This window comes from Pantherophis guttatus, chromosome 1, assembly GCF_059756535.1.
Source record: "Pantherophis guttatus breed Tessera chromosome 1, ASM5975653v1, whole genome shotgun sequence".
NCBI classification, from domain to species: domain Eukaryota; kingdom Metazoa; phylum Chordata; class Lepidosauria; order Squamata; family Colubridae; genus Pantherophis; species Pantherophis guttatus.
In genome coordinates this window covers 192,442,691-192,452,226 of record NC_142063.1, presented here as the reverse complement: position 1 = coordinate 192,452,226, position 9,536 = coordinate 192,442,691, and the positions used below count along the sequence as shown (strand labels likewise).

Sequence of the window (9,536 nt, the reverse complement as noted above, 5' to 3'; positions counted from 1 at the left end):
GAAACATCTTACACACCCTCTAATCATTCTTTTTATATAAATATCATTTCTATTATATGAACTTTAAGAACATTTTTGATAAAAATCATGCAGGTTGTTATCATTTAGTGGCTGCCTCCTATTTGTTGTGGTCCGCCAGCAGCCTGCGGAGCTGGCAGCGGAGTCAGACAGCGATGAGGCTGAGGAAGAACATGAGGCTGGGGAAGGCTCGGATGAGGGCTCTGTGTCAGAGGCAGAGATGGGGCCAGAGCCATCAGGGAGTGAGGTGTGGACTCCAGAGCCTCCAGAGACTGATAGAAGTGAGGCAGAGGAACAGGAGGAGCCTGTTCCTAATACACGCATGAGAAGAGCTGCCAGAAGGCAAGAGCAGCTCAAGCAAAGAGGACAACTTGGGAGTAGGGCCAAGGGATGATTGGTCACTCCCATAAGGCTTAAAACAGACCAGCAATGGCGTTTGGGCTTTGCCGGAAAACAACATTGGTAGCTTTGTCTTCTTCTTTGTCTATGTCTTGTATTTATTTTTGTATCTTTGACTTCTGAACATTTGCCAAGAAAGGCCTTTGGCAGTTTGCCTAATTGGACCAAGGTTTGCGATAGGACTGAGGAATTTGTGTTGGGAGGAATTTGCTTTAATTTAATTGAACGATGCTGGGAATGAAGTAATTCTCAGCTGTTCGAATAAAGTTTGTTTGTTTTTTCACTGACTGATTTTCCTACTATTTACTTGGGCCTGGGTCATAACACCTATAGGGACCATTTGCAGTTACAAGGATGGAATATAACTTTGCGACCAGTCCATGCTTTTACAATCTTCACAGGTCTATAAAGCAAAAGAAAATGGCTGTAAAATAGTGATGTTTCACTTAGCAACAGCTTTGCCTAATGACCAAGTTGTTAATGCCAATTGTGGTTGTTAAACAAGGACTATCTATAATAACTCTTCTCTCTCCAAACATTAGATTGGCCCTGGCTCTGCTGGTCTTTTGTAAGGCACAAGGTCATTTTGTGCCCAGGACTTGAGCCCCATGTGTATGAAAAGACCAGGTGAGTTCTACTTACCTTTACTACCAGTTCGCAATGGGAGTGCGTGCAGTTAGTCAATTATGATGTCCGGGCGGGTGGGCGGAGCCTCCTGCCACTTTTACTACCGGTTCTAAAGAACCGGACAGAACCAGGAGCAACCCGCCACTGGAAGAGACCCATCTCCTGGTTGTGTTAGTGATTTTTGTATCTCTCTTGACTATTGTGTCTCTCTTGTGTTTTAAAGTTTGTAGATGTGATTTTAAATATTGTTTGCTACCTAGAGTTGCTTGCTAACAAGAGAGACTATATAAGTTGGCCCAATAAATAAATAAATATTAGTTAATATAACTGTGATAAATAGTTTCATTTCTACTTCTTGATTTGGTAAACTGATATAACAAATGCCAAATGTGTGCCTGAAGCTTCCTCCATGGCTGTATAGACAGCAACGCTTTAGCAAAATTGGCCAAATAATCATTTCCAGCACTTGCGGGCTTACTATGCAAAAGATTCCATGTCTGTAAAAGCAGACATTTTTAAAGATCTGAATCTGCCAAATAAAAAAGTAAGTTGGACTGTCAAATGACCTGAGTCAATTTTGCTTTGCTTTTTGCTTTTTTAATTTATATGCCACCCTTCTCTGGAGACTCAGGGCGGCTTACAATGCGTTAAGCAATAGCCTTCATACTTTTGTATATTTATACAAAGTCAGCTTATTGCCCCCACAATCTGGGTTCTCATTTCACCTACCTTTGAAAGGATGGAAGGCTGAGTCAACCTTGAGCCTGGTGAGATTTGAACTTGCAGTAATTGCAAGCAGCAGATGTTAATAACAGTGCTTAGTCCACTATACTACAGGCTCTTAATAATTTTACAAGAATAATAGATTAAGGGAGGTTGGTGGGCCAGAGTGGGGGGAGGGAAAGAGGGGATGGTTTTGTGGGACAGGCAGGCATGTGTACGTCTGCGCTCACAGGGTCATAAGTGCCTGGTGGAACCGCAAATACTGGCAATGCTCACGTGAGGCCGTGAGCCCAACACTTGCGTGAGTGGGGTTGTGTATACATGCACATGTGCATGCACCAGCCAGCCACTCATGCGGCCCGGTTGCGAATAAGCCACAGACTGGTAGTGTACCCTGGCCCACAAGTTGGGGACCCCTAGATTAAAGTTAAGTCACACCTGGTGTATTTTCCATATTGAATAATTGAATAGCTCATTGAACATTTTTGGTTGTGTAAATATTTTCTTCTTTTCCATGTGAATATATTTAAATAAGAGCTGAATATTGACTGTCTGGAATGGCAGTCTACATTCAGTCACTAAATTAGTGGCAATGAGTCCACTAATGCAAAAAATACAAAATACGTCGATACTTTTAAGAATCAACCTCTGTGATTGGGACATTCATTTATTCTCCCCCTTTTTTTCTCCCCCTATGTTACACCTGTACATATTTAGATAAAAGCACTTGGAGAATTAAAGCTTTCCTTTTTTTTATTGATATTATCTTGTAAAGCATCATATATAGGGATGATAAGATATAACATCATAATTTACAACAGATTGCCTTTTAGATTCCTTGCCTGTGCATCAGACTGCAAGCCTGCATTCATTCATCAGCTCATGATCATTTCGTTTACATTCTCTTCACATGTCCTGACATGATTAGCATGTGAAAGAAGTATCACTGGATGTTACTAGAACTTAATCATGCAGCTACCTAAGGCCATGCAAATTCAGTTCAGAGGAAATTAACACACAAGGAGAGACACCTTAAAGTTTATCCACCAGTCCTTGAGCCTCCAAATGGAATAGGCTAAAAGAAGATTCTACTTCCACCCTAGGTGTAACTTGTTCTCTTCCTCTCCAACTTTGTCAATGTTAAGGTTAATTTTTCTACTAGTATTTATTATTTAAATATTGTAATGTTTTATTTTTTTGCTTTTACTTGTTGTAAGCCCCATCCTTCCTGGCAGGGATGAGCTGCATATAAATTTCATAATAAAAAAATGCCAAAATTTGCTGCCACAATCACTGAATCTTATTGTCTCACTATAATGAAGTTGGCCACATGTGCTGTTCTTTACTTTTCATGGCATCACGACCACATAATTGATGAGGTGTGCTAGATTGAATCCACAGTATAAATGGCTCAAAAGAAAAGTTTTTACTTGAAAACTGGAACAACCAAATGAAGTTGCCTCTGCTATGGACTGGAGATGAGACGAAGGAAAAGGCACTTAAAAATGGTGATCAGGGCCAGTTTTCCCACAATTTGGGAGAAATGAGGATGAGTCTACAAAGTGTTTAAGACGTTTTTCCTCTGGTTTTTTTTTAAATCAAGGCCAAACATAAAACCAAAATAGATATGATTAAACCTGATGCACTTACATATGAGCCATAGTGGCGTAGTGGTTAAAATGCAGTATTGCAGGCTAATTCTGCCGATTGCCAGCAGTTCGACTGGCTCAAGGTTGACTCAGCCTTCCATCCTTCTGTGGTCAGTAAAATGAGGACCCAGATTGCTGGGGGCAATACGCTGATTCTCTACATTGCTTAGAGAGGGCTGTAAAGCACTATGAAGCGGTTTATAAGTCAAGTATTATTGCTATTTGTATATGTTCTTAAAAACACTTCCCAATAGACAAAGCTGTATAGAAAATGGAATACAAAAACAGCATAGTAATTAACAACCACCCTAGACAATTTTCAGCCTTTTCAAGAATCATTATTTTTAATCAATATCCTAGATTTGTTGCTTAGAAATATAAGCATAAAGTTTGATGCAAGATTGTACAACTAAAAAAATAGGGATAGAATAGCTCTGTTAAAGTGATTCTTTAATAATAAGTAACATTCAGGGCAAAGGACCAATTATAAGAGAAGGTAGGAAGGGTAGGTCAACATGTAAAGAGATGTAGCTTCCACATAGCTGGCCTACATAAAACAAAACTAAGGACAAGAGTAACTTATGGTACAGCATTGCTGTATCTCAGTAAAAGTTTTCTTAATCAGAATTCTGTGTTTAAATTTTTCTTTACATTTTTTAAAGCAAAGGATAGGCACATACAATGTTATACATGTCCTGCTCTCACAGCTTGAGACTCCTAGTTGCAAAGATCTTTCTTCAGATTTGACCTGCTTAGTCTTTGAGCTTTCTCTATGTATAGACTACCTAGTTTGTCTGTGAAATTTGGACTGAATTTAGGAATTTGAAATGAGCCTGATAATTTATTATAACCATAAAACCAGGGGTGACATGCTCCCAGTTTGGACCGGATCACCCAATCCGGTAGCGATGGAGGCGGGTGGTTCGGAGAACCGGTAGCAAAAATCCCTGCTCCCTCCCCCCGCCCAGCTGAGCCATGCAATTATCAGAGGATTTTTTTTAAAATTTTTAAAAGCATTTTTTCTACAACCTCTTCGGCTAAAAAATGCTTTTAAAAGTAAAAAAAAAAGCCTCTGATGATCGCACAGCTCAGCTGGGATCGTCAGAGGCTTTTAAAAGCATTTTTAATGCTTTTTAAAAGCAAAAAATGCTTTTAAAAGCCTCTGACAATCCAAGCTGAGTTGCCTGATCGCCAGAGGCTTTTTTTCTTTTAAAAGCCTCTGACGATCCCAGCTGAGTTGTCTAATCGGCAGAGGCTTTTAAAAGAAAAAAAGCCTCTGCCGATCAGACAACTCAGCTGGGATCGTCAGAGCCTTTTGAAATGGTTTTAAAAGTAAAAAAAAAAGGCCACGCCCACCGAGTCACATTACCCCCCCCCACTAAGCCACGCCCACAGAACCGATAGAAAAAAAATTTAGATTTCACCACTGCATAAAACAAATAAACATTGCCAGTTTAAGAGTTTTGGGAGTAACTGCTTAATTGAACTAATTAACTTGTACAAATTTACAAGTCCAAAAAATAAAATATAACCATACATATCTTGAAGTTTCTTCCTGAAAAAACTAAGTTTGTAGTTTTTTCTAAGATAAATATTATCAAAATACTTATAACTTACTTATTATTTATTTCATCTGTATACCTCCTGTTTATTCAAATATTAAACACATCTTGCCCAGGGCAAGATCTGTTTAATCTGTACATATTTGAACGTATTTTAAACCTTGTATTTTATATTTTAAATTTTATGTCATATAATATGCCTTATTTTAATTGTGATGTTTCTGACATGAATAAGCAAACAATTCAATTTTTTAAGGTGGAGAACTAACATCAAAATGCAAAATATATCAATCTTCTGATTCCTATAGTAGAAAAGCGGCTATAAAGTAACAGATAAAAATAGTATTTATGTAGGATTAATGAGCTTGCTATTAACACACTTCCCAAGAAAGTCTAAACTATATAAGCAATGCAGAGCTGATGGTCTACACAATAACTTAGTCCTGAGTTGCTAGGAGTTTGAATAGCTTGAAGTTGACTTGGCAGCAATGCTACCACCAGTTCACAATATATGTGTAGCATGGCACCCAGGGGTAGGTTCTACTTACCTTTATTACCCGTTTGCAATGGGGCCGCGCACATGCGCAGAAGCGTTCTGATGACATCAGGGTCAGTGAGCGGAGCCTCCCGCCGGTTTTACTACCGGTTCTATAGAACCGATTGTCAACTTGCAAAGCTTTCAAGTTGCCATGAGCAGGAGGGAGTGAGAACTGAAGTGAATCCCATACATTCTTTCTCACCGCAATCAGAAGGAGGGTGTTAGGTTCACAGCCAGCCAAAGTGGTTAATTGGAGAATGTGATTTATGACATGGCCAGGAAGGAGGGGAGAGACGGGGTCATAGGGGAATGTAAATCTGTGCAGGATCAGTCCTAACTGCATCCAAGTATTGCCGGAATGGTGCTCCTAATAAATGGCTATATTTCCTTTGAAGTTTGGATCATGGCTCATGAATTAATTAGGGCATCTTTCAGAAACTTGACACCGATGCGAATGAGGGCAACCCACCACTGGTGGCACCCCTATTGATCTCATACCTTTGAATAAAACACACTATAGAAATCTAATCTGGTGTTTGCCAATGCCTAAAACACAGCAGCTAGTCTGTGTTTTCAAGAATATATATATTTGGTATCTAACTGTAATGAGGTCATCTAGTAATTAAATAAAATGCTGGATCCAGGAGCAATCCCAAACTGCAACTGTGTTCAGGAGTGCTAGCCAGAAAACAGAGATTCTCTTAATTTTGAAATCTGGGAACTGCTCCTATTTTCAGTTTTAACAGATTAGACTTCACCTAATAGTATCTTGGAAGCTGGTTCACTGATTTAACTATATGAACCCTCCTTTTACACCATTTCAATTAAAAATAATTGAATTATGATTAATAAATACTATCAAATAACTAAATGACATAAATCTATGATGCATATTAAATAAGATATAGAAAATACAAACAAATTTATTGAAAAATAAGTAAAAGGACAGATACGATGCACATACAGATTTATCATAGTATGGTCTTGCTATTAAAATAATACTATAAAATCCATCCAAATTTGATAGACTTATACTTCCTGGCTCAGATGTTCCCTTATGTTAATTTTGTGTTTTGTTTTGTTTTTACTGTAGCAATTGAAGAAGCCTTATTAATCTACATCACAATTGTTATATTATCTAGAGTTTTCCAGTGTTGGGCAATTATTATTTCAGCTGCTAAAATTGAGCAGATAATAAATTCTTTATTTTTAAGCCTGAATTTCAGTCCAATAAAAAAGTGCAGTAAGCCTAACTCTAGGGAGCTTACAATTATTTGTTTAGCAATAATTTGTAATTATTATTTAGTAATCTCCAAAAGTTATATGCAAAAGCTATACTGTAGCTTCACTACATGACCATTGCAAATAAAAACTTTTAATAACCTCTCCAACATTTCAAAAAATAATTCTGAGATATATGTGTGCAAATCAAAAAGGAGTCAAGTGCCAGCAACATAACAATTTTCCACTGCAGTTGTTGCGTTGAAGCTGAAGCAAATCCACCCAGTTTCCATAGTTCTTACCAATTTGTCCCCTGTATGAATTTACCAAGATTAGTATCCTAACCTTCCTTTAAAACCATGGGGTCAAACTCCTATTTCTAATTGCAATAATAGTTTATATATTTTTGAGATTGTTCCTTTTGGTTGTTCTGAGTAGTTAAGTATTAAATTCTGAATGCTGGTGTTAAGGCTGAATTACTGAAGCTCTAATATATTGCTCAAAAGAATATTGAGTTGTTACCAGAAAAACAAACTAATCATCATCGTAATTTATCATCTACTTGTTGCTCTTTCTGACCTTTGTTGATAAGTTCCTATTGCTATTAAAATATTTTAGTCTGTAACGTTTGTATCTCTCAAAAGTTTCATTTTAACCAGAGCACAGTGATTGCCCTGAACTATACAGGTAGTCCACAATTAAGACCACAATTGAATCCAAAATTTATGTTTCTAAATGAGAAATTTGTTAAGTGAATTTTGCCCCATTTTAAGACTTTTCTTGCCACATTTGTTAACTAAGTCACTGCAGTTGTTAAATTAGGGACACGGTTGTTAAATGAATCTGGTTTCCCCATTGACTTTGTCAGAAGGTCACAAAAGGCGATCACATGACCCCGGGATGTTGCAACAGTCATAAATGTGAGTTGGTTGTCAAGCATCCGAATATAAATCACATGACCATGGGGATGCTGCAAGGTTGTAAGTGTAATAAAGGGTTGTAAGCAGTGGTGAAATCTAAAATTTGTTACTACCAGTTCTGTGGGTGTGGCTTGGTGGGGGGGGTAATGTGACTGGGTGTGCGTGGCCAATTTTTTTTTTAAACCATTTTTTCTACAACCTCTTCAGCGAAGAGGTTGTTAAAAAATGTTTTCAAAAAGCTCTGACGATCCCAGGTGAGTTGCCTGATCGGCAAAGGCTTTTTTTTCTTTTAAATGCCTCTGATGATCATGCAGCTCAGCTTGGATTGTCAGAGGCATTTAAAAGAAAAAAAGCCTCTGATGATCGCACGGCTCAGCTGGGCAGGGGGTGGGCAGGGATTTTTACTACCGGTTCTCCGAACCACCCGCCTCTATCGCTACCGGATCGGGTGATCCGGTCCAAACCAGGAGCATTTCACCCCTGGTTGTAAGTCACTTTTTTCCGTGTCGCTGTAACTTTGAACGGTCACTAAATGAACTGTCATAAATCGAGGACTACCTGTACCCCAAACTCTCTTTGAACCAGCATCCCTACCAAAAAAAAAAAAAAAAAAAGTTAAGTCATGAGAGGAAGGATGCTGCGTATTCAGCATTTCGCTTCATACCTCCAAAGGTTTTGTGAGCCCTATAATTAATATTTTGCAGTTGAATCGCTTTGTGAAGCAAAATCTTCACTCCCTTTCTTCCCTTTGCTTTAGTTTATCATAGCATCTGAGGCAAGCCAGCTCGTTTTAATATAATCGCTACATTCACGTTTAAAGGCACCCGCCACGGGGTCCTTAGAACCTTTCACGCTCGGCACGTCTATCCAGCCTGAAGAACTACATTTCCCAGACTCCTTCAGAGGGCGGTGCGTTTTTATGAGGTCACTATACCACCGCCCCCTTTTATGTATATGTGTGGCGGAGCTATCGCTGACCCAGAGGGCTAGTTCTAGACTCGAGGTTGGTTGATCGGGGAATTGTCCTCCTTCCGCCTCGTTCCCAGCCACAAAGGAGGCGAGCTACTTTGTTCCCCCTGCTCCACCCCCCCCACACACACACACCATCCCCTTCCAGGGTTTGGAGGCGCGCGACGTCCGCTTTGGCGCGAGCCGCTGGCAGGATTACTTGAAAGCTCCGCTGCAGAATTGCTCTCCCGCCCTGCCTGCCTGCCTTGCCTGCCTGCCTGGCATTTGGGTGAGGGTTGTTTTTCCTGGAGGTGATTGATTTATTACAGCCTTTTTTTCCCCCTGCCGTTCTGCGAGGAGCAGCGGCGGGGGTCTCGTCTACCTGGTGTTAGCAGAGGGAGGAAGAGGAGAGCTCGGTACAGAGGAACGCCACCAGTTCATACCGGGTCACTATCCCGGCTCTCAGTCCGTACAAGGTAAGAATGTATCGGTTTGACGGGTGTGGGGGGTGGGAATAGCTGGGAGGGGGGAGGAAGAGACGGGGTGGGGGGGAAGCGAGAGGAAATTTTAAAGCAGGAAGAATTGCCTCCCCCCGCCGCCGTTTTCTCCTTCCTTGTCCAACACAACCCCCTCCCTCCCTCCACGTTTGTTTTTAGCCTCCTGTTGTGTTTCTGTGTAGGCTTTGCGTTTGCATGTTCTTTGTCCTCTTTCTGAAAAAAGGAAATTGCTCAGGCGTCTTGAGGTGAATATTTCCACATCCTGTCTTCATCTTCCTTTAGCAAAAAAACCCACAAAAACCTGGTGTATGTATGTGGTCTGGGAAGCCTTTGTCGGGGAGCTTTTCGGCTGGGAAATCTGACTTGTTTGTGTGTGTGTGTGTGTGTGTGTGTCTGCCTTAGCAGCGTGTGAAAGGTCATGAAAGATACGTGCT

General features: G+C 40.1%; 1 protein-coding gene across 2 annotated transcripts in view; it reads left to right on the top strand.

Moving 5' to 3' along the window:
* Nucleotides 1-8,584: 8,584 nt before the first annotated feature.
* The window catches only part of PELI1 (pellino E3 ubiquitin protein ligase 1), a 76,442-nt gene continuing 75,490 nt past the window's right edge, over nucleotides 8,585-9,536 (top strand). Inside the window, exon 1 of one of the 2 annotated variants that reach the window (XM_034432455.3) lies at nucleotides 8,585-9,081. The gene's annotated coding sequence lies outside the window, so the exon portion shown is untranslated. The remainder of the gene's footprint in view (nucleotides 9,082-9,536) is intronic. The other variant, XM_087886541.1, reaches the window with a different exon arrangement.